Raw genomic sequence first — 24,295 nt, 5'->3', positions numbered from 1 at the left:
GTGGGCTTGGAACAGTGGGAGTACTAGGATCTGCTTATCTTCTTCCAGGATTAGCTGGCAATGAAACAGGGAGCTGGGGACTTCAGGGCTTACAAGAGCAGTTGCCCCCAACATCCACTTGGGGACTGTGGCTGTAGGGAGTTCATCTTCTCAGTTTTAGCTTCTGTGTAGGAAGCAAATTCCAGCCACTGAGGAATTAAATACTGTAAACCACTACAAAGCAAACAAGTCACGTCCATGTCCGTGTCCACCATCCTTTGGGTGATGTGAAAAAACAAGAAGGGTGGAAAACACCTGCTGCCAGTCCAGAGGCTGCCTTGCAGGGGGTGATGCTGGCTGCAGGCTGGCCCAGCCATCAGCCACCTTAATTAAGTACATATAAATTAAGCCTCTGTGCAAGAGCAAAGGGGAGGATGGGAGGAAATTATGTGGGAATGAGGAGTGAGCAAATGGTGCTGTTGGATGGAGGATCCACATGTGGGGACAAGGGGGCTAGGAAATGGGAAGCTTCTTAGAAGAAAGCAGCCAGGCTTCTGAGAAGAAGAAAGGAAAAAAAAAAAAAAAAAAAGAAGAAGAAGAAAAAATAAAAAAGGAATGAATTTAAAACAAACAAAGAACCAGAAAACATTTTTTGTTTTTAGCTGAATTGCAGCTAGGCACTTAAGTGACTTTACAAATGCGGATCTTACTTTCCTCCCTTGGTTTCCCTCTCCATAAAATGCAAATAATAACACTTTATTTGCTCACAGAGTAGTGCAAAAACAAGCTCATTCATGTCTAGGAAACACTCACATGCTATATGGGAACTACAGCAAAGATTATGAATATATAACTAAAGCTGTGGGCTTGCACTGTGGCACTTGGCATCTGCCCAGATAGGCGATGCATCATGCAGAAGGGATAACAGAGTAGGGTATGAAAATGCAGTCCAAAATTTAATATGTTCTCAAATCAGGAGCTTGAGACTCACCAGAACTGGAAATGGAAAAATTTTAACTCACAGAAAACACGGAGGGAGGCAGATGTGTGCTTAACATAGTAAAAGACAGCAAGGAGGGGAAATACTCTAAGGTATAGTCCACAGAGTTCAAGAAATCTGTATACCATTGAGAAATAAATCTATTTGGACTAGAAATGACCACTGTGGATGACCAGGGAAATACGAAGAGCAATAAAGAGAGAAGAATATGAGACCTATAAATCAGCAGGGTCAGCACTGCAGGAATTGGTACAAGAGCCTGTTGTGAAAGAAGAATGCAAGAAAATGATCCAAAAAATGAGTGAGGAAAAGAAGGTGGGAAAAGATGTGAACACAATAAAAGATTTTATAAATTTGGTGTATAGGAAGCCAAAGGTCACTCAGGGAGACAGCCAGCACCTTCCTGAGCAAGAGGAGGCTAGCTTGACTAAAAGGGGCTATTGCTGGGGAAGTGAATTACTGCCCATGCCTCAGTGTTCAGCAGGGAGAGGTGGAATGTCTGTCGTAGTAAATAAACAAGCATTAGCTGTAAAGGGTACCTGGGAATCAAGCATTTGGCTAAACACACCAAAATAAAGAATTATTCAAAAAGAGGGTTGCTCAACCCCCAAATTCATTTCTAAAAATAGATGCCAAAGGAATGAAATCAGCAGGGAAACTTCAGCTGGCTATGTGAGAGGTACTTGGGAAATTAAGAGGAGGCATCACTGTATCCTGAGCTGCTGAAGGGGAATAATAGCAAAGAAGTGTCTGTGAGCTCTGCAGAGCACATGAGACAGCTGATTAGCCATACCAGAAAGACAGTTATCATTGGAAACCAATTGTTTTACTTCATTTAAAAAAAAAAAAAAAAAAAAAAAGGAAAAAAATAAAACAATTTTAGCATTCTCAGATTTCAAAAGTACAGAGATTCAGTGCATGATGAGACATTACTGTGTAAAATGAGAGGTATGGGATTGAGTCTGTAAATGCCTGGCTTGATTACAGAAGCCAGGCAGAAGCCAGGTGGTGATAAAAAAAAAACACAGGGAGATTGTTTAGGATAGGGATGGGTAACGGAGTGATGTGCTGCTGTAGTGAGCTCTCTTAGCAGTGCGCAGCTGTCACTGGGAAGAAGGAGCACAGGGAAGCGAGGACATCAAAGAAAGAAGTACAACCGACAGCAAAGAGGAGGAAGGCTTTTGGAAAGGGAGGATATTTGCACCAGTGTATGAAATTTAACCTGAAAAAATGTGAAGCTGGGAAAAAGCAAGTGAAGGTGAAGGTGCCTTATGGAGGTAACTGGGGCAAGTCAGCATTAGAAAAATACCTGAGGAGGTAATGCTGAGTTCCTATTTGTGCCCCGATTTTAAGGTTCAGAGAGTGAAAGAAGTAGGTGTGAACATGGCAACATCTTGTTCTTACATACTTTGATGGAGTTCATAGCCTTAACGCATTCATTTACAATGCACAAGGAGGCACAGCTACCCAGGAACGGGGCGCAAAGCTCCCTTCATGCTCGTAGGTGGTCAGCCTCTGAGGAGAGCTGAGAAGAGGGCCTGGCTCCGGCCCAGCCCCTCCGAGGGCCCTGGTACCTGGTGACACGACAGGCTCCTTGCCTGATCCTACATGGTGTCCTGGGCAGTGAGAGTGGAGCTGGCTGTAGCACTCCCTTCGGAAGACTTCTCACCACCACCCATTATGAGGGCAATTAGAGCGTGCTGCTGAGATGGGGGAAAATTGAGTCCAAACATCACTCTCTTCCTGAAGGTATTTCAGCCCACAGCTCTCCTGTGTAATGCCTTCTCGGATTAGGCTTTTTGGACTCCTCCCGAGGAAAGATATCCTAATTTGTATCTGCCGTAATTGGTCCACGGGGAGGATGAGAGCTGAGGAGGCTGTGGCCTGGTGAGACCATCCCACCTGGCCCAGGTGCCACTCCTGCTGCTCAGGTGCTCGGAGAAATTGGAAGAGAATGTACATGTGAGCTCACTGAAGTCAATTACGTCAATTCAACTGATATCTTTCTCAGATAAAAGGTAATTATGTCCTAGATAAAGAACATGCTTAGTTGTCCTGGTTAGAAAATGCAAATGATTGGTGATGTTGGAGGACCCGGGGCTTAAAAGGGGAACTGAGGTAGATACTTACTGCAAATGACTTATAGGCCAAGGTGCAAAAAGGAAACCATGAGATGTCAGCTGTCATGTCAGTAATCCTCATGCATGTTTTCATGAATCTAGACCCCAAAATATGTCAAAATCTTTACTACTGGCCTCAAATAAGGCCAATAAGGGATCCTAACTTCCAGTCTAACTGCTGCTGGCATTTACCTCTCATCAAAGCAATTATTTTTGCATGTTTGTGTGTAGATAGAGAGAAATAAAGGTATGTTAGAGCTGCAGCATAACACTTGTTACGCTAACACACAAGTGTTAAACTTTTCTTTGCACTGTAGCCATTTACATTCGTGGCCTTGTGCTTCCATCTGCAGACGTGGACTTCTCTTGTAGGAGACTTTAGCCACAGTGAAATCTGGAAGTAACATGTCAGGTGTAAACAGAAGGGCAGTCCTACCTTTAAATGTTATACATACCTCATTTTGAAATAGGGTTCAGTCTTGATGGACTTACATGGACAAAAAGAGCCTGCATTCCTTGTTGAGACTATTTTTATCTCTGAGGGGCTGGGATCTGCTAATATATTAAAATGAATCTCAATTTATTGATCAAAATGCATTGCAAAATACCACTCCATACCATTTCCTTTTTCTTTTTTCCTTTTTTTTTTTTTCCTCATTAATTTAAATCATGTAATAAGAAAAGACCAGCTATGTTAATTGGTGTGACTTCCCTCAAGGGCATTGTGAGGCATGAAATAATTTCCCTTCATTACTGACAATGCAGGGACAGGGGTTTTCCCGCGAGGATCTGTCTCGTCTGGTGATCTGGTGACTGTACACAATGGTGATGGGATTAGGGGCATAATGTTTTAAAATTAATTGTTAGTCTAGGGCTGGAAGGTGTAGAGGAACGAAGAAGCTTATACAGGGATTGCATTCGAGTCTGAGGCTCTTGGAGGTGTTTGTGTCCAACTGGTACCCGTCAGGCAAACCCAGCCTGCTGAAGCACCATTTCGCCCCAGCTCCTGTTTTCTTTTCAAAGGGCAGCTGAGCTGGTGTTTGAAACATCCCACAGACCAGCAGAAAACTAAATCATTGTAAAGCTGGCCAGATTCATTTCTCCTTTTTACTTTTTATTTTTGGGAGTCAGAATTTCATTTCCCTAAAGCACAGTGAGAGCACAGACACAAGCTCCCAGGCTGGTCCCAGCTCCGGCTGGCGACTGAGCCACGGCTGCTGAGGTCTGGCCTCTGCTGCAGCAGGCAGGCACTGCCTGCCAGGTCAACACCACGCTCTCGTTGCACCAATGCAGGTGACACTAGCTGAGGAGGGAGGAAAAACAAATCCCCCCCACCTTTTTTTCCCCCTTTTCTTATGCTGAGCTAGCACAGGAAAAAAAAAATCAGTTGCTGCTTTTGCTGCATTTGCAACATTTTCTTTAGCAAAGTTTTTTTTATGGAAACCAGACTGCCTGTGTGCAGGGGAAGTGAACCTCCTGATGGCCATGTCATTTCCTCTGTGTCCGAGCAGCTTTTTGTCTGAACGCACCACCTCCGCTGGTCCCACTGAACAGCTGGCTGCAAGGCAGGGGGAAATTCCTGCCAGCTGTTCCTCCAGCCACTTCTTAACAAGTCTTTGCTTCAGCTTTAATTTTGCTGGGTTAACACACATGCTTTTGGGTGTTGTTCCTTCCATGCCCTGGATAGATTTACTGGTTTGACGACGCCTTTCCTTACTGCTGAGGAGTAGGCAGGCCCAAGCCAGCAGTGACCCTTGCTGCTTGGGTGTGTTCATTAGCTAAGTGCAAAATGCCAAAGTGTCAGACACACAGATTGTGCCATCTTTGAGCAGCCTCTGTGCTGAGGATCTGAGGATTAGTCATAAAAAATAATCGGTAAAACACGTTACAGATGAAGGCTATGGCGCTAGAGATAACCTTGCCATTAAAGGTCCCATAATGCAAGCACATCGCTCTCTCAGAAATGGGAACGAGGATAACATCTCTGTTAACTGAATCAATAGAGATCAATGCAGGGACAATAACTCAAGAAATGGATGCATTAACCAGAGAGTAAGAACCAATATGCTCCCACGTTGAACCATGGCTCTGGAATTAGTGATGCTGAAGGGGCACAGACCACGTTACTAATACTGATTGAAATCATAAGCAAAAAAATGAAACATAAAATAATTACAGGGTTTCATTTTAATCATGGCAGAAACTGGGGAGGGGGGCGGGCACAGGAACAAATTAGCTTTATGGTCAGGAGTGAAGGACCCATTTTCTCCTCACAGTTACCCAGCTGTGACAGAGGATGTGACTAACTGGCCGGCGGAAAAGGAGCACCGTCAGCCAGGGACCGCCTCGCCACCATCCCCGGGCGGCACTGTGTCAAGGAGAGAGAGCTTTCCTGTTGCAGCTGAGTAAGGACTGAGAAGGCGTGTTTCATCCTTCTACTCACATGTTTTTAGAAAGGAAATAAAAAATAAAAAAAAAGGAAGTATTAGGTTTGATAAGCCTTTTGGAAAGGTTCATGCAGTTGGGAGAATGACATCACATGAAGCTAACATGCATATGCGGAAACTAAAACCCTCACTGGAAGAACTGAGGGGAAAAAATGGAGAAACACACAGTAAATTGGGCACCTAAGAAATGTAGCTGTTAATGCCATAGGTACCCTATGCATGATAGAAGTACTGAAAGCAGTGCTGGTTAGGTCCTTACCCCAATTTTGTAGGGAGCTGCTGACTGTATGCCACTCCCACAGTAATCACTGGGAGATGTAACTGCTTAGCTTTGCTGGAAAACACCCAGCAGGCTATAGGCTTGTAGTCTAAATACACTCATTTCGTGACTTTTTGAGGGTCTTTCCTTTGTCAGAGAAGAATGTGATCCATAACCACTGGGAGTGTGTGTTTGCATTCCTCTGCCCTGCTATCACACCCACGATTGCTCTTTTACTTCAAATGTCTTGCTCATAGCATAGCACATTCAAGTCATTCTCAAAAAGCTAATCGTGACTAAGGCAGCTATGCTGCTGCAGTGGTGTTGACCATTTCCCAGGGACTGAGAAGGATCTGGTACATGTAATCCCTAAGGCAGTCCTGCTGCTTACAAGGATGCTTTCCTGTGGATGGTCTTAGCAGGCCATGGCTTGGGATACCTGGGAGCTAACGCAAGTCTCCACAGCAAAATAGAAGAGGTGAAAGCCAAAAGATAGAAATTATTTTCTGGAGATGGAACTGCACATTTGAAGTACTTGCTCCGCTCTTACAGAGCAAGTAGAAAAATCTTAGGAAAAGACACTCGAACCTTTTAAGCATCATCTCTTGGCAATAATGACCTCTCATGCATATTTATGTACAGCACTTAGCTTGATAATGGCCACTTGAAAGACATTTAATTCTTCTTTGCTTAGGAACGAAGCTATGTGGAGTGTGACAAAAATGTTCCAAGGTCCCGATATGAAAATACAAAAATGATCCTGGTATTTCCTGCACACCAGCCAAAACCGCCTTCTGGGAGTATATGGTTTAAGAATTTATGTACTCCTTGATTAAATGTGTATGTGTTTGTAAGCATATAGACATTCACACCGGAGGTAGTGACATTAGGTAGTTGCTGCAGGACTTCAGCTGAGCTTTCCTGGATGAATTTCAGACAGGTTCTGTAACTTGGGTTGTTTTGTAAAACCTTTTTGTTGCACAGAACTTAATGTTGTTCATTATGCACTGAAAGCAAAATCATATGACTACCATTTCCTAAGTAACATAATTATCTTATTGATTCTTATGGGGCAAAACACTCCTTTTATTGTTAGTTAATACTGCCAAATCTGGTTATGCAATTCTGGATATAGGAAGCTCAGTTTAATGTGTGTTTAGGGTGTAAAAGGGTGTAAAAGGTGTAAAAATAAACGCCTTAAATGACTTTTTTATTTTTAATTATTTATTTTTCTTTCAGAATGTGAGTATAGATATTCCTTTGTGTGATCTCTGTGCTTAACTACTACAGGAAAGTATGTGATACAACCTGTTATCACTATTCATCAGAGGGAAAGAAATAGATAATGAAACATAAAAATGCCCCATGAAAACCATATTTAATAAAGCTTTAAATAGCTGAACAGAAATGCACAAGGCAAAGAAACACAGTCCTGCTGTTTCAGAACCAAAGCAATTTTATGGAAAATGAAAAGAATACTTGCAATAATTTCAGGCACTCACACTTTCATTCTTATTTTAAGTGGAAATATATCAGGAAATTCATACACAGAGGGCACATAAATAGTACTTTATCTGTCCCATGGAAAAGACAGCATGAAAGATTCATTAGACTCTGGGATGTATAATGACTTCTTGATTCTTTCAGTTCTTGGCCAGTGCTCTAATGAAATTCAAACCTGCTACATCTGCCATACTACACTGTTAATTAGTTTTCTATTTATTTAGCAGATCTAGAAGTGGAAAGCAATCTATTGCCAGTGAATTGTTTGACTTCTATGCTAAGCAGGCTGCATTCCAATCCTCTAATGTTGAAACTAGCATGAATCCAACTTTCATCTCATTGCCATGTCAAATTAGCACCCAGCAGATTCCAGATACAAAGGTACAGAGACTTTTTTTTTTTTTCTTTTACTTTGGTTTGTAAAAGACCAACAGTTCTTGAAGTCAAGAAGTTGAAGATCGGCAATTTCCTGATTTTCTGCAATGCTTCTTTTCTCCCCTTCCCTCCTAATTTATTATAATGGATTAAATATAGGATATATATCTGCTGTGGCATGTTTGTACTGGAGGACGAACATGATTTTAAGCAGACTCTCTTCATTATGTAAAACAAAAAATACTGATGTGTACGCTTCAAGAGTTTGAATAAAATACTGCCCAGCTCAAGAAAAGCCCAGAATGCCCTGACGGAGTTTATGAGATAACTTTTGTACATGTTTTGCCATTTTCTATTTCTGTCTGTCTGTATTCTGTAACGTATTGCAGCATCTAAACATGACATTCTGAATGGGACTGACTCCTGTCTTGCAGTGTCAACAGAACCACTGGGTTGTGAAAATATAAAACAAAGCCAGATAAAAACTGGAAATAAATTGGCTAGAAACTGAACCATTAATTTTCACATAATACGATGCATGAACTACAATGTGTTAAAGGCTATTGTAAAAAAAATAAAAAATAAAAAATCCGCATCCAGAGATTGGAGTTTGCCTTGAATTTTTTTTTTTTTTTTTTTTTTTTTTCCCTAAAATCTAGATATGAACTTTGAAGAATGTGGCTTTTGGATCAGTCTAGTCCTAAACAAGTCACTATTATGAAATGAGTAAGTAAAATGCTGTGCTGAACTTTAGCAAAGAAATGACTAAGCTGTTCCCCTACAGTATTATTTGTAGAACGTCCTTGATAAAATCCTTTACATAGGGAAGGTGGTGGTTTTGAGTAATTTACAAAGCAAATAAGAGAAAAACAATATACAACACAGGACAGCAAACAATATACAACATAGGACAGCAATACACAAAACCTGGACCAAGAGCACACCGGTAGTAGCATTCACAAAGGAGTAGCTTCTTTTAAGAGAGAGGTAGTAAATCTCTTTTCCTTGACTGATTGGTGTTTTTAAAAAAATGTTTTTTGATTTCAGGTCTGAATCAGAAATAGTGAGCTCTGGGTTAAGTACTGGTTGAAAACCAGTCTATAGTAGTTGAACTGTATTGTGTTAATCGCTTAGATGGCTTGAGATTCATAGAAGAAAACCTTTTTCTTTTTTTCTTTCTTTTTTTTTTTTAAAGTAAAGTTGTGATACCTTGAAAGAAAGTTCAAAGCTGGGACTGAGCTGAGACAAAGAAGGTAGACAGGAGAAGAGAGATGAATGTGTGAGAGAAAGTGGAATAGGAAAGGAAACCTGCAGAGTTCTGAACTGGAGGAACTTGATCTCAGCTAAGAAGAGAAAATCCAGGAAGAGTCAAGATGAGTCAACCCAACTTCTTTTCTGATTGAAATTCACTGCTGTCTGCTGTTTTTTGTTTTGTTTTGTTTTGTTTTGTTTTTCTTTTTCTTTTCCCTTTTCTTTTCCCAGTGATAGATAGATACTTTGTTGACTCTGCTGTTATTTCTTTCCTATGTTCCTCTTTTCCACCTTTAAGAAAAGCAACCTACCTAAAAAAGTGGTAATTCTGAGCCTGGGAAAAATAAAATAGCCCAGCATAGTGATATCTGTAATTCAGACTCAGTAGTGACATGAATTCCTGAGTGCTCCCTGGGAGCCCTCCTTCTTACAGCTCAGTACTTCATAAGGGTAGAAAAAAGGCAACAAACGAGCTAGAAAGAGTAATTTTTAAAAATTTCCTAAATTTGTTAAAGTTGTTTTCTGGGATTCCTGGCATGTTCAGAAGGACTGAGCAGTGCTCCTTATGAAAGCTTGCAATTAAGTAAGTGTTGTATTTGTTATGGTTAGGTTTGAATTTTTGATAGTTAGGAATGGTGAAGAGTATAAGGTAGGATTTATTCATCTTTTCCAGCATTTTTAGAGCTGGATGGACTGAAACAAGCAGCTGAGATTTAAGGTAGAAATCTGAAAAGCGGAGCCATAATAATGAAGCTGTGCAGTGTATAAGCATGTCTTCTGATGATTAGGAATAAATTCATGAGTTTCAGGAGCCTTAAATATACCTGTTCTGCAGTTTTTCCAAATGGCTGGATTATCTGCATACACGTATGACACAACTGCCAGGGAGACTTCTGCTTATTAGGAACCGCTCGCAATCTTCCTGTAAGTTGCCAGAGCTGAATTTCAGCCACAGCTCCCCTTTGTTTATGCCCAGCTGGGAAATCTTGGTTTTGTCCTATCTGTCCCTGAGCACTGGGGGTGCATGGTACAGGACGTCCTCTACTACAGACTCCTTCTGCCCTGCTGGGAGGGGGCAGGGAGCTCATCCTGCACACAAGGCTGCCCTGGTGCTCCTTGGGCTGACTTTGTTCTGTGCTTATGCCTGCTTTTGTGCAGTAGTGTAAGAAAGGAGTTTGTCTGACTCCCATATGCAGCCAACAGCTGCTTGTGACCATGGGTGTTGCATGATCAACGAATGGTAACATAAAATATTTAAACCTACCGAAAGAATTGAGAATTTCAGCAATTTTCTCTTGTCTGGATGCTTGGTTTGATTGGCTATTGAGGGAAAAAAAAGCCAGTTGTGCATAAACTCCATCTGTTCTTATGGGGCAGTATGTACGTAATTGGGAGCAAAACTTAAAGGGATATGTGAGCAATGCAATTGGAAAAACAGAAGAACCGAATATGGTATCAGAATCCCATTTGATGCACAGAGGGGGCTGCAGTAACTGGAGAGCAATCAACTTTCTGCAAATGTATTATCAGAAGAAATTGATCCTTTACATGTAAAAGGAAAAACCTTGGAAAAAAAAAATAAAGCTTTTAAAATTATGCTTCCATTTTACAACACTGTGTAATTTGATTATACAAACTACACCTCTGCAGATGTTTCACTGAAATGTTTTTCTCTCCGTACCCAGCAGAGCAAGGATACAGACCTTACTAACAGTGGGATGAGATGCACAGTGTTAGCTGTTTCATAGGTGATTGACACGTCTTACATTATTTGTTCTTCTGGTCTGTGATGCACCCTAGAAACCTCTACATTTCTTTGGGCCTGATGCAATTTTGCAGACTTGCAGAAGGGCTCTGGTGAAGTCATACATGTGCCACAACATCTGAATGGATCTGAGGAACGGAAATGAAAGAGGGGAGGAGAGGAAGCACTGAGCTCTACTTTCCACAAAACAAGGCCTCTGGAAATAAGACAGTGTTGAAATCTCTGCATTTATTGCGATGTGCTTAAAAAGTCCTTTATAGTTCAGGCAAGAATGATGCTTGCCCTGGCAAGCTTACACGCTAATTGAAACCTCTGTATTCATGTGTCTGCACAACACAGCAAAATGGAGAGCCACAGCAATGGAAATAGTGTGACGTTGCTCAGGTCAAAATACGCATTACAAGAGCATCAGCCAGGAGAAAAAGGTGGGTATTACTGTGAGACAGGGAGACGTGGAAAAAAGAGGCTGGTTAGAGCAGCACAGCTTAGGGGGTGTGGCTCAAAAGGAGATGTCTGGGTAATTTGGGAAGAAAGAAATATGCAGGAAGCTTGGAAAGCCAGGAGCTCTGAGATAAATTAAAGGAGACAGAGCAGACCAACAAAATGAGTAGATTTGATTGCTTGAATGACATGTGTGCAGCTGAGTAACAGGTGAAAGGAATAAGGAGGACATCGCAGTCTGAGAGGCTTTATAGGGATCACCTGGAGGCCAGAGGCAAGAAGGGGGTTGAGGAGGTGAGCTGTGAAGAAGGAGGGAGGAAAGCTGAGGTGTACCTGCTCTGGAGATGAGCCTGGCTGTGGGAAGGTGGTGGGTGAGGGGAGGATGAAGGCATGGAAAAAAGAGAACTTGAAGATTGAGATGTGTGCTGTAGGACAGGGGGAGGAACATAGCATTAGAGGAGGGAGGGAAAGTGTTTCTCCTTGGTGAGAGAGCAGGGAAGGTGAGATACACCAGATTGTCTGCCCAACATAAGATACAGAGGAGTAGCAGGGAATAGAGGGCTACTGCTTTTTTGAATACTATATCCTGACCTATATCCGGCATTCAATAGAGTTTATTTAAGAGCTTGCTAGTAAGTGGCAGTACAAAAGAAGTGTTCAGCTGGAAAGCTGCTGGCCTGGTACAGTCAGCACAGTAGGGGCAACACAGAGAAAAGACTTGGGGTGTGTACCAGCGTATGGCCTAACACCAAAAAAAGTAACTTTTAGGGAAAAAGTGAGTTAACTTTTTCAGGGACAAATGGTTCCCTGAAGCCCTGGACATCGTGAGCTTTGTGCTGTTTTCAGTGAATGAATGCATTCTTAAAATATCTGAAGTTACAAACTTTCTTTTCCCCAGCGCATGCTGTCATGCCCCTGGCATTCTGTTTATCGCATGCTTGCTGTAGCCACTCTGTCCCATTCACGCTTAGCATCCTTCGCCACCGCCCCCCGAATTCCTCTTGGGTTCAGTTTGTTACTTGTTTGAGTTCTTTAAATTTCTCTACTCCCATACTACATTTTTGCTGCTTTTGAGTCTGGGGCTCCCTTAGAGCTGTATACTAAATGCCTTCCTCCTCCCCTGAGCTCCTGCCCTGATATGCGCAGATGCTCATCTGCCTCCTTGTTTCAGGGAGAGCTTTCTCCTGCAGGTGCTCTGGAGCCCCTGGAGCAGCTTGCTGCTTTCTTTCTGTCTGCTCTTTGCAATTCACTCTCCTTTTTCTTAGATGCGTCACAGCTTCTGATGAATAGCTGTGTTTTCTGGCAGCAGGGAAAAAAGGCCTACTTCCCATCTGCTGAGACTGAGACTTTCTCTGAAAGGTGGTAAAACCTCAGTGTTTTTCAAATTTTGGAAGAGCTCACTAGTCTGGTGGGGAGGAGGAGAAACCTCTGCATTCTGATCCTGGGTTATGTTCTCCGTTCATGTTATTTTTCATTTAGCTTTGAGAAATAAAAGCATCAACCAGTGGTGCCTTTTTCTTCCTCCAATATCTTTGAAGGAGAGACCAGCAGTGAGCAGTACCTAAGCTGCAGCTCCTCTTTTTGTCTGCCTACTGTCACCAAAGGCATTGACCACTCCTGTGTCCTAGTAGACTGAAGGGAAATGTGTGTGCAGTCCAGCACCGCATCCAAGTTATTTCAGAGGTGTTTCCCAGTAGGATGTAATGTGACATTCAACCTCCCCTACTACATGTACAGAGACAGCCTGGGGAGTGCCACTGCTTCTGCTGTAGCAGAAGTTTTGTTGTGTGTCGGTTTCTGTGCGGCTTAGTCAGTAATGCAGCAATATACAAACATTTCAATTTTCTTCTTTCATAGTAAGATTGAGTGTCCCAGTTTGTATATGCATGTGCTTTTTGAAGTGATTTTGTGCTTTTGATTTTGTTTCTTTAAACAGCTAGTCATGTCATGAAGAAATACAAAATGCTGAGCTTGAGACTGTTTATTTGCAGCTAATGATATTGTGAGGTTTTATTGTGTTGCCAGTTCTGTGTTGCCTATTGCTGTTTATCGTGGACTCTTATTTCACCATGTTTAAATATATGATGCAACAGAAAAATTACTACAAATAAAATGCCTGTCAGCCACCGCTTATATGAGACAATTTTGAAGCCTTTCAAATACTGACATTGGAATTAAAAGTTATGTCTTGTAAAGAAACCTAAAATATATCTTAATTGTTCTTCTGGAAAATGAGGGAGGAAATCCTTGCATCAGTTAATCAAAATGCCCGCTGATGTCAGGTGGGCTTGACTCTTCCCTCTAGTACAGAAAATAGTGTTACCTGGTTTTATGAACCAAATGCGGTGTAAACCCACTGCTGGCTTCACACTCATGTTCTTGCTTCTGACTTACAAGAAACTGGACAACTGTAGTGATTTGCTTGACATCCTGTGACAGGAGAATAACTGAGGCTTTTCACTTCCACACAGGAAAAATCAGAGCCCACCAATGCTCAGGAAAATGGACAAAGTGGAACAGGAAGGGTGCAGATCCAGGTAAGCGCTGGCACGAGTTGAGCTTGCAGGACTACACATTCTCCTGTTCCTGGTTGGCAAGAACATGATCTCGGGGGAAAGAGATCTTGTTCGACACCCTGGGGCTTGTTCACTGAGCAATTATCATAGGAGTTGAGCTTTAAGGATCAGGTTGCTGCTTTATTTCACACCCATTGCTGGCTCTAGACACAAACCCTCCCTGCTAGGCCTTCCTGTGTCTGAGGACATGTTGAGTCTTCTCATCTACCAGCTCTTTGTTTGTGATAGTTTTTCCTTGTCATTGCTTCCAAAATATAATCAGCAAGCCATTGTTCAGCGCACAAATCAAAAGCTCTGTGTCTAAATTAGAATAGAGACCTGTCTGGGAAGAGACACTGGAAATTTGTTTTTGTCTGTTTCAAGCAAACTGCGGAAGTGGTGGGTTGTTTTTTGGTGGTGTCAATAGCCAAAAAGGGAGTGCAAGTACTTCTGTGAATAAGTGCAGGAGCCTTACTTGAGATTTCTAAGAACGTACGCTGTGTATTGTTTGTTTCATGGTTTCATAAGGTGGCAACCCAGCCGAGAGCGCTCACAGTTAAGCAGCGCATCATGCTATTACCAGAGAGCTATGTGAGATAAAGGATCCCATTTTTGACCTCTCGGTTTCTGCTTCATGCAAAGGTAGATCAAAACCAACAACAACAAAAAACCAGCCCTTCAGATGTTGAGGCCCATCTTCAAATCTATTTTCTAACTCACTGGTGAGACCTAAAGCATCTAACACATTTTGCTGCTTGTGTAGCCTTCTGTAAACTAACGTACCAACACCCAGAAGCTGCATCTCAAGTTTCAAAACCAACTATTCTAAAAACTAAGCCTTTGTTCTGTTTGGCTGAAGCTAAACAAACTTGAAATTCAGCTATTTCTTTGAAAAGAATGGTCTGCTAATTGGTGTTGAGGCTTAAACATTTGAGCTTGTTTATTTCTCCCACTTCCCTAAATTATGTTTCAGAAGCATTCCCCTGTTATTACAGTCTATTAAATCAGACGTATCAAAAAGGAAACATTTATTGATATCTTGAGAGATGTGTGTGTCTAATTAAGGTTGTGTTACTGTGCGTATTTTATATTAAAGTAAACGTTTCCTGCAATTTGACTTTAATCAGGTCTGAAGGGCCTTAATAAGTGTTTGGCTCTTTTTTTTTTTTTTTTTTTTTTTTTAATTTTCCCTGGACCAAGGGAAGATACACACTTTCAGTTTGCAGAGTTGCATAATTTGCCATTGCTTGAAGGAGTTCTGACACAAACTGTTTTTTATTCAATTCATTTGTTCCTGAAAATGTTGTCAGCTGGTACTAAATGGATGCTTAGGATGGAGGCAGTGGTAAACCCAGAGGAAGCCTGGGGTATTTGTAGACTGCATTTCTGAAGTGCGATAGGCAGTTACTTCAGCTATTTCTTGGGTCTCTCACCCAATTTTACATGGAACAATAATTACTAGAAGGAAAGAAAAAGGATTTATAGGTTTCTGAATTCCTGGTTTAAAGCTTCTAATTCACAACCTTGTTTTTTGATGTTATCGGTGTGCAGGCTCTCTCTCTGTGAGAGTCTCTCTTGTTGTCCTTTACCATTTTTGTTACTGTCTTTCTTACTTTGTACAGTTACTGCTGTTAGAAGGAAATTCAATCTCAAGTGTGCAGTCATTAAAACACCTGTCCTCTGCTTGGGTTCTGCTTTTCTTGTGCTGTTCCTCAGCTTGATGACTAGCTTCGTCCTTCATAAACATTTTTTCCATGCTATAATTTAAATGATACAGTATGCAACCCGGTCTTAAAAGATAACTTAAGAGTGACAGGAAGAGACTAGCTACTAGTATTTTCATTACAAAACAGTGTCAGTTTTGAGTGACGTGCCCTATATGCCTATGTGGAAGCACGTCCGGATTTTTAGAACAGTAATTTATGATGCAAGAACAAGTTTTTCTAATGAACTATAACATTTCTGTCAAATAGCTGTGTAATAGCTTGTCATTCTGCTGACAGCATTAAGATAACACAGTGTATTGCAGAACTCTTTTGCACAGTATATTTTAGTACACTGCTGTATATTAATGTGAATGTGTAAATATGCTATATATTTGTGTCACTGTGTGGGGGGCTGAAGAGTTTCTTCTCTTTCATTAGGCTTTTCTAAATTTTGGCAATCTTTTTGCTACTTTCTAATTAGTATTCTGTGTAATAACCTTAATGCAGAATCCTGACACTGCAATAGTTCACATAAAGAGATGATTTTTACCAGTGACATCATATAATCCAAGTAGACATAGCAGATAAGAGGAGGAGGAAAGGAAAAACAGTTATTCCTCGCTAATGGGGGACTTCGGGATAGAATAATTCCACACTTGCTGAAATTGGCACAGGATTACATCTGTGCTAAGAAATTAAGCAGTGCCAGGGAGTGTGTCCAGGTGTTGGTACTGCTCAAGTGCTGGAGCAGCCCTTCGGACAGGTTTCCCCCCAGGCCAACCAATGCTCCCCAAAGGCTTGCTAGGCACAGTTTGGTCGTGCCCACAGCACGTTGGATGAAAGCTCAACAGAGTGAACATGGCTAGCCCAGGGTGGCTGGCCTTGCTTTTGCACTTGGATCCTGCTCCTGTTTGTTTCATTTCTTAGAATAGATGCAGCCAGAAAGTCTGTATCAGAAGTTGCCATTGAGTACAGATACCTTTTGTCTCATTGCAGTGCCTTTCCTGGATCATTTCCCTCTTTTATGACATTCTTAAAATCACCCTGGTAGAACAACTAAATGTTTAAAAACAAAACAGCACAAAACAAACAGCCCTCTTTATTTTCTTCACGTAAACATCACAAAATATTAAGCTCTTTCTTCTGTTTTCAGCTTTGAGGATGGTTTTAATATTTTGTAAAAGCCAAAGAAGACAAATTACAGAAAGCAAAAGATAACTGAATCAGAAATACTTGTTAAAAGCTCTCAAATTAGATCATGTAATTAGTACTCAACTTATGAGCATTGACATTTGGTGGAAATACATTTATGCAAACAAATTCAGTTCACATGGTTTAGAAACACTAAATGATCTTTAGGAAGGAATGATGCTTGAGGTTTATGTAAGCTTCCTTCATAGGTCTAATTCCTGATATTCAATAGTTTTTAAAACAAGAATTCTCAAAAATTACCGTAGAATATCCCTGAACAACAAATTATCCATGGTAATTGCATAAAAATAGCAGAAATAGAATGGTGGTAAATTATTATGTTTTGATATAGGGAATACATATTATTGAAATAACAGTACAGTCCCCATACTAGTTGGTTTTGCATTTTTCTTCACATAAACCTCCATGTTTTGCCAGCACTTTCTTTCACCTTTCAAATAATAATTTTGTATTCATAAAGCTTGCAGATTCTGCAATACAAAAATAACAGGTAAAGAAAATAGTTATCAAGCAGAAGTCTGGTCTTCTGCCCTGCCCCCTTTACATGGAGAAATAGGAGAAAATTAGGTAAGAAAAATGTGCTTGGAGAGAAAAACTCTCCCAAATTCACAGTAGCTTTGCTAAGCAGGCACTGTTGATATTGGAAGCTGCTTGACCAGAAGAGAAACGGTTCTTGAGGACTTGTGAAGAAATCTGGAGTTGATTTGTGTAAAAGGGAGGACTGATCTGTGTTATTCCACCAGCATCCTGCAGCCTTGGTGTTACAACACTCACTCATTACAGGAGCTCTGTACCAAAACTAATGCATCTTCATGGCTGCAGGTGGGCTCAGGTTCCTTCATCAATTAACTTGTGAAGGTTAGGTGTCCGAATAACATTCCTAGAAATTAGATTTGCAGCGTGTGCTAACAACCATGCCTGTGAGCATGAGCTATGAATCTGAAAACACTGATTATGTACTACTTGAAGATGAGGGGGGGAAAGCACAAATCTACAGTAACTTGAGAAAACTTGCAGACCTGCTATGCTGATAATATCAAAGATGATGAACAAATCCACCCATCTCTTTTTAACGTTCGGAGAAAATGTCTTTAGCGAAACATGTCTTAGTACATCTTATGCTAAGTTTCTAAACACTTTGCTAGTCGTGGCTTCAGCACTTTGTAGGCATTCTGTCTGCAAGGAGCTCCAGGTCCATCCATCATCAGCAGAAATTTAAGCATCTGAGTACAAAAAAAAAATCTGCCAAATCTCACCTTATATACCTAAATCCTTTGTTTAGGCACCAAGGATGAATACTCTAAGGATGTATATCAAAATCAAAAAAGAAAAATCCTGTTCAGTTGCGTGCCATCCATGGAGGTAATACCTTCCAATCCGTGGGATGATTCTGTTACATTGGTATGGAAACAGCTAGACTTCTCACAGTTTAGGTGGAGTGCCAGATTCCCTTTTAAGTGCTGTGATTCAGCTGTAGGAAATATCTTTTGGGAAAGAAAAAAGGTAAATTTATGCAGGAATCCATTTGGAAAAATCCCAGCCTAAAGATTCAGCAGACTCCAGAAAGTACTTTCTTGAAAACACATGGCTGCACCCCGCTGCCTTCAGATAAAATGTGGCAACACTTCAGAGTCAGCCTTAGGAAAAAAGGAAGATTGCTCATTTTTAGTGTTTGCCGTGCAGGATGAATGTTGAGAGAGCTTACCTGCAATTTCCCACACTTTTGTTCATTCTTAAGCATATTGTGATTTCAGAATTTGATGGAAATTCTTTGAACAATGAAAAACACGCAGAGGTGTGAAGTTAATTCTTCACCTAGCAAACAATTCAGGGGGAATTTCTACTGCTCTAAATCTTAACCAGTCTGGCAATCCTGACAGCACTGTGTTTGGTCCTTAGAAACAACCAACTCAATGACCTACTTTTTTTCTTAAGAATTAGGATTTTGCATTGGGACCTAAATTCTGAATCCATTGTAGGATTCTCTGATTCAGAGAAGTGAGGAATGCACTCGGTCCTTGTTTATCCTTGAAGGAAAATGTCACAAGACAGAAGGTCTTGCCCTTAAGAATCCACTGAAAGCACTACTGTGCTATTTGTGTGATTGCTTTTGTGCACTTTCATCTTCTGAAAGCAAAGGTTACTCTTAGTCAGAAATCTGTGGATGCAAATGAGTTTCAGAGGAAGAAAACAGGTACCTAGTTTCTGTCCTGTCTTCCACATAAAGAATGTGAACTAGCTAATATGTAGGCCTCAAGTCCTGTTGGTCTAGACAAGACTCTCTGGCTCCTCACACATCTCTTTCTAAATAATCTCCTGAGAGGCTTGTCTTTAACGTCAAGGTGCTGGACTGGCATTCAGCTGATGGATGAGTGTATACAATGTCTAGTTTGGGCTTACGTTACCTTTGCAAATTCTTCATTTTCCCGTGCAAAATTTTTGTTTCACTCAATGCTTAGATATCACAGGCAAAGGCAATGGAAATAGTGAAGTTAATATTTGAAGTTCACATAAATAATAACTTCAGAATAAATGAAATGTAGATGCTTTATTGGATTTAATTACATATGAAATTGAACAACCCAAAACCATAGTACAATAAAAACATTAATATATTTATTAGGGCAATGTTTTATCAAATGTAGATAGGCTTATTATAAAAATCAAAACCAGACTAGACAGTGAACTACTATTGCACTTAGAGCTAAGAGTTAACATTCTGCAGTCGCTTCAGTAAGTTTTTAAATGATAGCACAAAAGCACATTTTAAAATCCTCATGTTCTGGTTCGTGATTGTGAAAGGAAATTGTAGAATTGCTGTCTCACTTCTATAGCAAGGCCTTGTTTACCACAGCTAAGCATGCATCAGAGGGGGAAGAAGGGGCTAACAGAAGGGTAGAGATGATTAAGGGTTGAAAATAAGATTCTTGATAGTGTGGCATTAAAAGAATTATGTCTATTTCAGTTCTAGCATTTTAATGCAATATATTCTTTCATCTATCCAAAAAAAGTTTAATTTATAATTTTGAGCTATTTTAAAAATAAAATCATATTCTAGCATATCTTGCTATAGCCTCAGTATACCCTATATTTAATTTAAAAATATCTAGTGTAGTTTCCAGCCCACCCCCAAGTCTCACAATATCTAAACCTCCTCCTAAATAAATCAACTAAAATCATCAAAGCCATTGCAGAAAGCTTCATTTAGTCATTTGACTTGTAACCCTGATTACTTATCTGCATCTTGTATCATACAAACAAAATGCATGTTTATTGCTCATGACATTAAAGGAAACTCTGTACAGCACTGAAGCTTTGCTTTTTCATTACTGGAAACACAAATCCAGTTAAGATTTTTTTGACAAGCGTTCATTTTTCAATTAAAATGTTTTATTTCAAATTTATTCTCAGTTGAAATGAGTTACATTTGCAGCTGAGGAAAGCAAAGATGAAACTTTGTTCTTTTCTTTTGTGCTCAGCTGTACAATTTATTTTTCTCCTGGCAACAGATTTTAAATCTCTTTGCTTTTTTTTTTTTTCATGGGAACTGTTTAGTAAGTGCCGACATTAGGGCTGACAACGCTTTGTGTGTTTTTTTCCTTTTGCCTGGTTTCTGTGTCTGTGTGTGCAGGCATGCATTCATTAACGTAATTCCTCAACATTCAACAAGAGTGCATCATAAACCAGAGGAAAAAAGCCTCATAAATATTTAGATCCTCCATCTACTTTCCAAAACTAAAGTGAGAAAGAGTATTTAGTGAGGACTGGGTTTGAGTTAATCTGCATATGAACTGAAAGGGGGTACAAAAGGATGAAAAGGTGGTGGAAACTAGCATACAAACCCTGTAGTCTCCAGGGGGCCATTCATCTTGTTCTTGTCAATACAATCTCAGTCTTACTGCTTGGCTGTTTTCTGCGCATGGCCCAACAGGCTGGCTTTGCTGAGGCAATGTTGCAGAGGATGTGAGAGCCTTCTTCCTAATTTTGTTCTATCGTGTAATTTTTTCAGAGGAGAAGCAAAATACTTCATGTTTCAGAAGAAGCTGGAGAAATCTCTCCAAACGCTTCTCTACTTGTTTGTGGTCCACACTGACATAGGAACTTCCCCTTTTTAAGTAAGGGGACAGGTAGGTCATATGGAAAGCAATTTTAGGTAAGCTGACAATTAATGACAAGCAATGAGATCACATTCTAGTTTAAGGCGTATTATATTTTCATATAGAGCTACACAACTGTACAATTTGGACTTAATGTGTACATTTATCTATGAAATTGCACTAACAAACACCACCAGAAAGGTCAAAATTACAGATGTTAAAAAAAAAACACAACTTCTTGTAATTGTACAGTGACCTAAGTGTCTAGGTTGGAAGGCACCTCTTGAAATCCCTTAGTCCAATGCCACACAGGGAATTCAGTAATTATTTTAGAATTTTAAGTTTCAAAAATGAGGGAATATGTAATGCATTTAAAAATTATTTCATGAACTGAGATCAAATTGATTTTGAAAGATTACCACTTACTACATATGATCATTTATGACCTGCAACTGTTGTGCATAGATGTCATTTTCAGCTAAAATGAAGCAAGGATAACTAAAGTCTGTAAGAAGACATGAATAACGATTTCACGTGTAACAAAATTCTTGATCATAAACAGCCAAATGACAGCAGTTTCTTGGCTCTTGTGAGGAAAAAGTATGAAATAATGTAAGTAACTCTTTCATCAGCTTCTACATCTAGTGTCTGAAGATAAAACAAGAGACTTATATCAATACTATATGCAAAACTGGTCATTTTAGTCATAATATTGGTACAGTTCACTTACCTTACAACATTACTATCTACTATTTTGTATGTGCAATAACAAGTTATCAAATTAGTCTTTGTGTTTCAGTCTCCTAATTAAATAAAGTTCCCAGCTTGTGTGTGTTCTTTTTTTTTTTTTTTTTTTTTGAGAGGGTTTTAACAGACCTCCCCAGAACTTTACTACTGAAACAAAATTGTGAGCATATCGACGTAACATCTCAGGTACAAGCCTGAGAGAATACTACCATGACTCCCTTACTAATCACCTGTGGTCAATCTGACACAGAGCTCTACTTACTCTGACAAGCATCTCCAGTGGTACCAAGATCAGTCTGTAGCCAGAGGGATGAGTGACTTCACTAACCTGTAAGACAGGTGTGTACAAACTTCAAAAGGGGACAAAAGATCAGCTACACCTCTAATTAAAATCAGATGGATGACTATAAATAGACTACATGAGAGGAAAACTGAAGTGGAGATGTATGCATTTGAACTGGCTTGTTAAAACCTTTTTTCTGGCATGAAATTTGGCCACGTAAAGCAAGTAGAAAATTTCTGGAGATGGGGAAATTCTTTAAGTCCAGTAGTGCCTCCTCTTCTCCTCTAAAAGAGAAGCAAGTGGTCTGCAAGCTTCCCAAGTAACAGGGACTTTCCAGCCCTTGCCTTGCTAGGGTGGGTACAAGAAAGGCTGCCTATTTTAGATCACCTAACACCTGGTTTCATGCTGACTTTCTTTAATCAAAAGAAAATTATGAAAACTCAAGAGAACTTTTTCCTGCCTTGCCTTGAGCATTGTTTTCTTTATAGTCCCTGACACAACCTGTTGTCTTTTAAGCATATTGTTATGCAAGACCAAATATTTGTTAATACATAAAACAGTATTGTTACACAAACTGGATAGTGGAGTATGTTCTCTGGGATACCTACCTTTGCATGATCTGGATGCAGAAGGGAGGGAGGGCTAAAAAACTGAGAGAATTATCACATCGGTTCTGTGAAAACAAAATCCTGTAGTCACTACAATAACTGTAATAACCTTTCTTTCCTAGTCTAACAGATTACATAAACACCCCAAAGGTGAAGAAAGCTGCCTGTGAAACTTTCAAATATATTTTAACCAATACAATAGCATAAAAGATAATGTTAACACTTCAGTGATCACCTTATTTACAAATTATACAATGAATTCTGTAACTTGCAACTGCGTATTAGAGAAAGTGGCCTTAACTTTTCTAAGTTACAAGAAAAATTGTAATGTATGTACATGGAAATTTCTCATGTTCTAGTTGAATCCGAATATCTACATGTGAACTAGATCTGCTCAAGTCATCTGAATATACGCGGGAAATGTGTTATATTTCCTTGTACTTCAGTTATAATCAGAGAGCAAGCACAAAACCTTTCAAACTAAAAATAATAAAAATATAAGAATCTGAGAGATGGTTAGAATGGTAAAATGTTATTTCCAAACATACTGAATTTATCTTCAATTACTGTTGTTTCTTTAATCAGACCACTATGTCTAAATTTGGACAATTACTCAACTTTGTGTAGCATCTACTTTGCCCCTACACCAGTAATTTTTCAGCTTACTTCCTCACCCCCTTACTCTGTGGTCTGTCCTACACAATGAATTTTTTGAATGTGAAATACTAACACACTTCTGTAAGCCAGAAGTAGAGAATGACTGTATTTAGGAGTAATTTAGTTCTTGTCAAAATCCTGAACTCAAGCTTCTGCTCAGACTATTTGAAGAGGAAAAGTTGTTAATATAAAAATGTTTCTGCCTGCTTACAGTGAGATTCAGATGTCTATACAAGAGCTTGCAGCAGCTGTTCCAGATGCCCTCTGAAGGTGTCAGAGACATCCAGACAGAGTGGGCTGACGTGATGCAGGAACTCTGAGACAAAAGCGACATGGAGATTTGAGCAGGTACCAAACAGGATACCAGAAGGCAAGTGAATCCTACCCTTGATAGTGTTCATACTCTCCTAAAAAGAATTACTATAATTCAGCAATAAACTCTAATAATGATGAGATTATTCGTATTAGCTAAGTAAGATCATACAATTGCATGTAAGTGACTGTAGTTCCAAATGGGCTCCAGTGACAGTCAAATAAGGATTTACAATGCACCAGTCTACAGCTGCCAACAAAGATAGCACAAGCCTGAGGATGCCTCCTGTTTCTGTGAGGAGATGCCAAATCCTCCCCAAGTCACAGTGGCACTGCTATAGCAGGCATTCATCCTTGCATCTCAAAGTACTTTACTGTAGTGTGTTTCGCAGCTTTGAAGAGTATAAAAGAGTGAAATGGGGTATGCTGTAACTACTGCTAGCTACTGTATTCCAGGAGAGACCTCCCATGCTCAGGAGAAAGACAATGGCTAGGAGGAACAAATGGGAGAGAATGCCATCTGCAAACAAAACAGTTTAGACTTCCAACAGTGTAAAAAGACCATACAAAATGTTGTGAGACTGAACACCATCTCTGCTGTTTCCTTCTAGAGAAAAGGCACTAATACCCATGAGCAGATAAAGCAGACAACACACTTCTGAATATACCGTAGCATGGAAGCAAAGTGGTCTTTGTGTGGGAGATTGATGACCACTGCGCCCTGTCCTTTGCTTTGGAGGAACGCTGCTGAACAAGTCTCTCATCTCCAGATGCTTCTAAGGTTCATAATGCTCAGTCCCCTTCCTTCTGCACTGCTTTATAACTCCAGATGCTTCTCTTATTTTTGCCACCATTAGATATAACAAAGAACTTAAGAAAAATAAAGATTTGGAATATATAAAGGATTGAGTTGAAAAAAGATTTAGTCATATGTAAGATTCCGGATCTGTCAGATTAATTGATTATATGTTATTAGAT

At 40.0% G+C, this 24,295-nt stretch overlaps 1 long non-coding RNA gene across 3 annotated transcripts; it reads left to right on the top strand.

Moving 5' to 3' along the window:
• The first annotated feature begins 10,978 nt into the window (after positions 1-10,978).
• LOC106018736 (uncharacterized) lies at positions 10,979-23,375 on the top strand. Of its 3 annotated transcripts, XR_005264236.2 has the most exons (4): positions 10,979-11,124; positions 13,612-13,677; positions 20,623-20,740; positions 23,219-23,375. It is a non-coding gene; the product is annotated as an uncharacterized lncRNA (long non-coding RNA). The 3 variants fall into 3 exon arrangements; XR_011808308.1 differs by lacking the exon at positions 20,623-20,740; XR_001193032.5 differs by lacking the exons at positions 10,979-11,124; positions 20,623-20,740 and adding an exon at positions 11,219-11,434.
• The last annotated feature ends 920 nt before the right edge of the window (positions 23,376-24,295 follow it).

This window comes from Anas platyrhynchos, chromosome 3 (assembly GCF_047663525.1).
Source record: "Anas platyrhynchos isolate ZD024472 breed Pekin duck chromosome 3, IASCAAS_PekinDuck_T2T, whole genome shotgun sequence".
NCBI classification, from domain to species: Eukaryota; Metazoa; Chordata; class Aves; order Anseriformes; family Anatidae; genus Anas; species Anas platyrhynchos.
The sequence above is the reverse complement of the archived record's forward strand: the minus strand, read 5'-3'. Positions and strand labels throughout refer to the sequence as shown.